Raw genomic sequence first — 8,756 nt, 5'->3', positions numbered from 1 at the left:
ATGCCAGGTGACATGGCTTCGCATGCCACTTTGGGCACATGTGCCATAGGTTCGCCATCATGGTACTAGGCCAAAGATAAAAGGCAATGGGGAAGTCTGTAATTCTAAGCAACCCTTGAAAACTCAGCCTTTGTTTTAGCATGCTGTATGAGGTAGTCATCTTAAACTATAATATAATGTCATTGGGTTTTGCCTGTTATGTTAACAGTAATTTTAGTTAGTCAGGATTATGACTAAAAGCATTCCATAAACAAGCCTTGAAACCTAAAAAGCATGATAAATTTCATCTATTTTATTTCCCCTCCCTCCCTCAAAATATGTGGAGGATTCTTCCTTCATTACCTGCAGAGGCCATGGCAACAAGCAGAAACATAGCGAAAACAAGGAAGATGGCCCTCATGATGAATGGCTGGATCAGATCTTGTCTGAAGAGTCAAGATGGCAGACTGAGGCTGAAAGAGAATTAGTGCAGAAATTCTGATGAGTAAGAATTGAACCCTACTATTTATGGAGTTTTCACTAAATCAAGAAGGAGGAATTTGGAAGAGCATGGTATACAGACTGTTCTCTTAGAAGATCATGTCATCTTGACCTGTACATGTTCTTCCAATGATGTTCTCATTTCAATGTATGCTTCACTTTACACAAAAATAATTGTTCACCACTTATGTCACCTATACCAAATAGAACTTATGTGGTATCAGGTGCCAGAACTCTTCATGGCTATTTAAGTTCCTGGACATCTGTAAGGTAACACCTGAGAGAACAGAAATATTTATTTATTTATTTATTTATTTATTTATTTATTCATTCATTCATTCATTCATTTATTTATTCATTTATTTATTCATTTATGTATTCATTTATTTATTAATTCATTCATTCATTTATTCATTCATTTATTTATTTTGTCAATCATATATGAGATAACAAGTAAAAGTATAAACATAATTTGGATACATGCAGAGGTGGGTTTCAGCAAGTTCTGACCAGTTCTGGAGAACCGGTAGCAGAAATTTTGAATAATTCGGAGAACCAGTAAATACCACCTTTGACTGGCCCCATCCCCATCTATTCTCTGCCTCCCGAGTCCCAGCTGATCAGGAAGAAATGGGGATTTTGCAGTAACTTTCCCCTGGAGTGGGGAGGGAATGGAAATTTTTACAGTATCCTTCCCCTGCCACGCCCACCAAGCCATGCCACACCCACCAAGCCACACCCACCGAACCGGTAGTAAAAAAAATTGAAACCCACCACTGGATACATGGAAAGAGTAAGTAAAAAGGAATATTAGGACAGGGACAGTAGGCACGCTGGTGCACTTATGCACGCTCCTTACAGACCCCTTAGGAACGGGGTGAGGTCAATAGTAGACAGTTTAAGGTTAAAGTTTTGGGAGTTTGGGGAAGAAATTACAGAGTCAGGTAGTGCATTCCAGGCATTGACCATTCTGTTACTGAAGTCATATTTTCTGCAATTGTTTGGAGTGGTTTACCTTGAGTTTGTATCTTTTATTTGCTTGTGTATTGTTGTGGTTGAAGCTGAAGTAGTCATTGACAGGTAGGATATCATGGCAGATAATTTTATGTACTATGCTTAGGTCAGACTGAAGGCGGCGTAGTTTTAAGTTGTCTAAGCCCAAAATTTGGAGTCTGGTGGCATTAGGTATTTTATTGAGGTTAGAGGAATGGAGGACTCTTCTGGTAAAATATCTCTGGACTCTCTTGATTGTATTTATGTCCAATATGCAGTGCGGGTTCCAGACAGATGAGCTGTATTCAAGAATTGGTCTAGCAAATGTTTTGTATGCTCTAGTTCAGTGATGGCGAACCTTTTTGGCATTGCATGCCAAAAGTCTGAGCGTGCGAGGGCTGTTGTGCTCCCGTGTGCCGGAACCCATAATGCAATGCACGCCCCCAATTACACATGCGTGCACAACACCCTTCATTCTCCCTCTACACATGCGCCCGCACTGTGCATGCGTGCCCCCTGAATGCACCCCCCCACTTTTTCCAAGTGGGCTGGCATGCCTCTTACCAGAGGACAACTAGGTACCAGCCCGTTCCCTGGCGAGACAGCTTTTTCCTGCCCAGTCATGGCACTGCCAAGATGGTGGGGCCGAGAGTGCCGCCGAGGAAGCTCCGAATACGTGGCTTGCCTGGGCTCCCTCCCACTGGGAGCTGCAGGCTAAGCAGGTGGGGACAGGGACTGGTTGCGCCTGTCACCGCGTAAGCGGAAAGCCCAAAGAGGGGCATCCCAGATGTGTATGCTGCCCTCGGCACTTCCCCAACACCTGCCTGCCACCACTGCTGCTGCACCTTGCCTGCTTCCCCAGCTCCTCTTCTCTAAGTGGCGCTTGGCAGCTGGGAAAACCAGGAGCCACCACTTTTGCCCTGCTCAGCCCCGCAGTTCTGCTCAGCTCAAGTTCATGGAAATCATGTGGCGGCCCTTGAAACTTTAGGAGGGAACTGGCTCTGAGACCGGGAGGCAGACTTTGGTGGAGCCAGCCCGATGAGGAACTGAAAAGAGAGGGGTTTTTCCCTTCTTCCAACCCGCTCGTGGGCTGTGGGGTTTGGGGTGGCTCTAGAGCCGGAATTCACTTGGCTGATGATTGGGCAACTCCAGAGCTTCCTGCTAAACATGTTCATTCTCTTGCCTATCTTCTTTCCCCATTTAAAAGAGCCATGCTTGTAGGGGGCAGAGATCTGACTAAAGTGCTGTGCTTGCGGAGAACAGGAGGTGGAAACTGGGAATAAATCCTCCTCCCCACTGGGAGCTTGGCTGATGATCGGGCAACTCTAAAGCTTCCTGCTATACATGTTCGTTCTCTTGCCTGTCTTCTTTCCGTTTAAAAGAGTCGTGCTTATAGGGGGCAGAGAACAGGAGGCAGGAGAGAACTTTTAAGTTCAGTTTCCACCTCCTGTTCTCCCAAGCACAGCTCTTTAGTCAGATCTCTGCCAGCTGGCTGGTGCGCATGCATACTCTGGAAACAGGAAGATCATCTTCCTGGAGTGTGCATGTGCAATGGGAGGCTGCTCTTCCAGTTTCCGGCCTGCCGGTGTGCATGAAACCCAGCTAGCCGGTGCACCAGAACCTGGAAGAGTAACGGGTGACAGCTCCACGTGCCCGGAGAAATGGCTTTGCGTGCCACTTCCGGCACTCATGCCATAGGTTCACCATCACGGCTCTAGTTAGTAGTACAATATTACCAGAGAAGAAGCTACGCAAGATTAGGTTAACAACTCTTAGTGCCTTTTTGGCAATGTTATTACAGTGGGCTCTGGCACTTAGATATTTAGAAATGAGTACTCCAAGGTCGTTGACAGAGTGAGGGTCATCTATATGGAGCACATCTCAGAAAAGAGTAAAAGAACAGATCATGATCTTTGATAAAGATTATGGTACAAGAAACAGCTGAACCAAATATCCTTATGAGACACAGCCTTCCCCAAACTGGTACAATTAATATGGGATTCTGGAAGTTAAATTCCCGATTCAAGGGGAAGGCATTATGTTCAATTATGAGCCTTGGTAGTACAGTGGTCTAAGGCACCCTGTTATTAAGCTGGTTATTAAGACCAGATGCCTGCAATTACTGCAGGTTCGAATCTCGCCAAGGCTCAAGGTTGACTCAGCCTTCCATCCTTTCTAAGGTAGGTAAATTGAGGACCCAGTTGTGGGGGCAATAAGATGACTTTGTATAAATATACAAAAGGATGAAGGCTATTGCTGAGCACATTGTAAGCCGCCCTGAGTCTCCGGAGAAGGGCGGCATATAAATCAATTAAAAATAATAATAATAATAAAAAATTAGATTATAATAACAAAATTTGCCAGTAAGCAATTAATAATGGAAGTGATGATGCAGTGGGGTTGTATACTCAGTTAAAAGAATATAAGGTGAATTCTGCTCATTCTATCTAATGTTATGATCATTCATTCCAGTATATGTTCTGGATCATGTTCAAAGAACACAAGATAACTGCTTGAAGCAGAGGTAGAGTTTATTCAACAGTGAAATGATCAGCTTAGCAATCAATGCCAGCCATGAGTTAAAAGGGAAAGATTGGTTACATTTATAGGAAAGGTGGTCTTTTGTTTTAGGGAGCACATAAATGTGGTCGGGCCTGGGGAATGCACTAAGCTTGATAGGGAGGAAATGTTTTTCCTTACCTGTGGGATCTTGTAATTGCTGCCCTTTGTGAGTCCAGATGTTAATCTTGGGTGATGAGTTCAGAGCTGGGGAAAATCCTACTGTCCGTCAGTCTTCCTTGAAAATTATAATCTTGACATTATTGAGGGGTGAAGGGCAGAGTTTCTCAACCTTGGTAATTCTAAGATATGTAGACTTCAACTCCCAAAATTCCCCAGCCAACCTTAGTATTGCTATGGTTGAGAAACAATAGTGCAGGATATTCAGTCAGCAATTTTTGGATTTGTTCTCAACATCACCAAAGTTGACTTGAATCCAGATCCAATACTTGAAATATTGGTTTTGCCCATGAATTAATGGCTCTAATTGTATTTCCATCATATAAACTAGACTTTAGGTTTCTCCTTAATCACTTGCAATATTTTAAGCTTGTTTCTTTCGTTGTCTGCTTGTATCAAACATTTGATGTTTCCAAGATTCCTAAGTATTTATAAGCTTGTTCAGATACCAGACCTTGGTGGTTGCCTCATTTATGAGTTGAAAATCTTCTTTGGAATTACTGATTTTCCTTTAGCAATATTTTACTTGGTCATATAATTTTAAGCTATCCATATAAAAAATAATAATTGATTTTTAAAATTTGGTTTAAAAAATCAGTAACCATATTTTGCATTATTTAGCAACCTTGCCAACGGGACCATTACCAAAATGAACAATAAAGTTGATCATTATTGTTATTGGTGGAAGCCATCTTTTGCATTGGGCCTTCAGGCCTGCCACGTTTCCTACTGTGGAAAACTGGGAGGAGGGATTGGGTGGAGCATGGGTGATATATAGTCATAATAACATTCCTTTCTCAGAGAGTCAAGGACATCTTGCCCTGCACCTGGAGGGCTGGAACTGGGAGGCACAAATATGGACTTCTCTTTGTTACTGCTGTATGTCAGGGCAATGCGCAACTGTCTACTGCCTTTGCCAAGTTACCAAATATTTGCTATACAATAGCAGGCTCCTTGCTCCAGAGAACTCAGACAGTATGGAGCCAGTCAGAGAATACTCTTGGCAGGCACATCCCAATATCACTACACTCCAGCAACTACAGCACATTATGAAAAGAAAGCTACTAGAGCAATTCCAAATAATGGAATTAATAATGGAATAATTATTTGAGCAATAATTATTTGAGCAATAATTATTTGAGCAATAAATTGCTCAATAAATAATTGAGCAATTTAATAATGTAACAAACAAACCCCCAAAAATCTTTTGACATTCAGAAGTTTAGAATCTAGGCTAGCACTGAAAGGTTTTGCTGTTGCTGCTGTCCATTATGGATACTAAATATGATTATTATATCAAAAACCACTAAAATCAGATAGTAAAAATAATATTTTAAAAAGGTATGGAGAATTGTAGACAAGAAGACAGAATCAGCAATTATTACATCAGAATGACCCTGAATCAAAGCAGTTTTTGAAGAATATTATATAGCTGAGTGATTATGGTAAGGATAGGACTTGCACATTTCCAGGGAATCAAGCAAATGAATTATTATAACTGACCCAAGATTATGGTGATGATGATGATAGCAATAGCACTTAGCAATAGCACTTAGACTTATATACCACTTCACAGTGCTTTACAGCCCTCTCTAAGTGGTTTACAGAGTCAGCCTATTGCCCCCAACAATCTGGGTCCTCGTTTTACCAACCTCGGAAGGATGGAAGGCTGAGTTAACCTTGAGACTGGTGAGATTCGATCTCCCAAACTGCTGGCAGCTGGTGATCAGCAGAAGTAGCCTGCAGTTCTGCACTCTAACCACTGCGCCACCCTGGGTCTTTTGATGATGGTGGTGGTGGTGGTGGTGGTGGTGGTGGTGGTGGTGATGAATTAGACAGAGTTCACAGTACTATACAAAATTAGCTGGATATAAATCCTAAGCAAGAGTAGAGGAATGGTAGAAACTGGAGTAGAAGTTAAGTCACCAAGCTAGAAACCGGAAGACTATGAGTTCTACTCCTACCTTAGATGAAAAGCCAAGTAAGTGACTGTCACATGTAAATGCCTGACCTCAGGCCCAGGGCTGGAGGCAGGGGGGTTGGGCAGGCCGATCCCTAGGGTCCACCCTAACCCATTGACCCCTCCTTACCTTAGCCACGCCCCAGGGGTACTTAAGGTCCAGCCATGCGGTCCAGGGCCAGTTCCAGAATTGTACCTGCAAGAATGAGATACCTGTGAATAAAAATTGTTGATCCAAAGAGTACCTGTGTGGTGGAGTTATTGGGCTTGATCCTTGAACATCTCTAACAAAATGGTAGCAGAGGATGGTTAAATAGCCCAACGAAACTACTCCAGGACATGCCAGGGGACTCCATGCAAACGACCACGACGAACAGGGTGAATACCAGGGCATTCACCAAGAAGATGGCAGAACGGCCTGCCCAGACAGGAAACATGCAAGGAGAGGCGCCCGAGATGAGCGGCCTACTCTCCCACCCATGCACCCCAACCAGACACGACGAGGGATGCAAGGAACCCGAGAGCCCAACAAGCGAGAGGTACGACCTAAAAGAAAGACTCCTAAAACTAATAGACTCAGCACAAAGCAACAGCGACCTCGTCGCGGAACTTCAAAGCCTGGTCAAGGACTGCGAAGCAGCAAGCGAGGAAGATGAAGGCAAGTCAGACTACAGCGACGAAGACACGGTAAGAAAAAACTGCCCCTGCCAGAAGCCCACCAAAAAGACCAAAAAGGAATTTGCGCCCTTTTCGTGGCGGCCATCTTGGGTGGTAACGTCATCAAAGATGGCCGACCAACCACCAATAGATTCCCAAGATTTGAATCTCATGGCGGGAATCGGGGCCTACTCGAAGGTGACCACCCAGAACCACAGCAATGACCAAAAAGGCCCAAAACCAAAATCCATGAGCTCGCCTACCGAGCTCGAGATCGATGGGGCAATAGAACTAATCACCGCGGCCCTCGGGGACAAGATGAGGCTACCGGACACACACCCCGGCGCCACGCGAAGACCCAAAGGGACCACCGACCCGAGGGGAGCCAATGCCAACACCAACCCAGAGGGACCAACCACTACCACGCGGGTCCAATACCACCCACGACTCCCAGAGGGCCCACCCATGGGGACACCAGAGCCGGGGACAGAGCACCGAGGGCAATGGGAATACTCACCCGACCGGCGACCAGGACCAGAACCAGGATCTGCGAGACCATTGGCAGGCAGGGGATGACCGTCGGCGGGTAGGGGACTCGGCCCGACTCCAGGAAGCAGCATCCATGCAAGGCCAGGCCATCCGGGACCATTTACGGCTCCAACAGGACTCCTGACCTTCGCTGACGATCCACACTGCTTTCCGTGGATCCAGACGACGATCCGAGACCACTTCGACCAAGTGAGGCCAGCTAAGGAGGAACCGAAGGCCCATCTGGAAGATTGGGGCCTTCACCCGGGAGCTGCAGGAACGAGCTCCTCACTCCATCGCTGCTGGGCTGGAATGAACTTCAGGCATGCGCAGAGCCTACCTACAAGAGAAACGGAGCGAAACATAGAGATAGACCGACGAAAGCACATAGAAACAAGTCAGTACAGACTTGCCACAGTCACCCCTCTGCCTTATTGCGAGTATCCATACGTGCAAAACCATGGACAGCGACACAATGTAAGTAATTTAACTTACAATTCAGGGACTTTGCCAAATGACTTTCCCAAACTGAGACTAGATGGGGACAATTTTTTGGAATGGAACCAACAGCTCCAAGTCATTCTCCTGAGGGAAGACCTGTTGTCCCTAGTTACTGACCCCCCAGAAAAACCCTGGACTTTTGAATTAGACTGTACTCACCACAAGGCTTATTATATAGTTATTGCTAATATCACCCCCAGCATTTACCCTAGCATTAGCCACCATCTAACAGCTTCAGAGATAATACAGAAAATGCACAGCCTGTTCTACAGTCAAAGTGTAGCAAGCACCACCAGACTCTCCAGGGAGTTCTATTCAACCAAACTCAAGGCAGGGACCCCCATGAGCGAACATTTATTGTCTTTAAATGCCACCAGGGCTGAACTGACACAAAGGGGGGAGGTCATAAGTGAGAGGACCATGATTAGTATTATTGTGAATTCTCTGGACCCCAGCTGGGACACATTTATCACACAGATAGATAACCTCAGCTCAGGAAAACTCACGCTAGAACTACTAACTAACAAACTCATTGCCGAAGATAGCATAAGGAAAGACTGCTCACTAAGCCTAGAGAGCAGAGACCTAGCAGAAGGGTGGAACCACAGGGTAGGAGCCACAACAACACAGAATGCTACATATGCAGCTCAAAAAATCATTACAAGAGGGACTGCCCTAGGAACATTAGGGACAGGGATAGGCCACACCGGAGGGACAGGCCAGAGCAAAGGGCGAGATTCAGCGACAGGCGCTCGCCAGGCACAGATGTAGAGATTCCCCTAGCCCGAGGGACAGAAGAGGTTACAGGGACAGCTCCAGGGAGAGCCAAACTGGGTCACTGTATGGGCTGGGGGACCAAGAACAATACACTGATCAGGACAGGAAAGAGGGCACGTGG

The sequence above is a fragment of the Pantherophis guttatus genome, chromosome 1 (assembly GCF_059756535.1).
Source record: "Pantherophis guttatus breed Tessera chromosome 1, ASM5975653v1, whole genome shotgun sequence".
NCBI lineage: Eukaryota > Metazoa > Chordata > Lepidosauria > Squamata > Colubridae > Pantherophis > Pantherophis guttatus.
The sequence above is the reverse complement of the archived record's forward strand: the minus strand, read 5'-3'. Positions refer to the sequence as shown.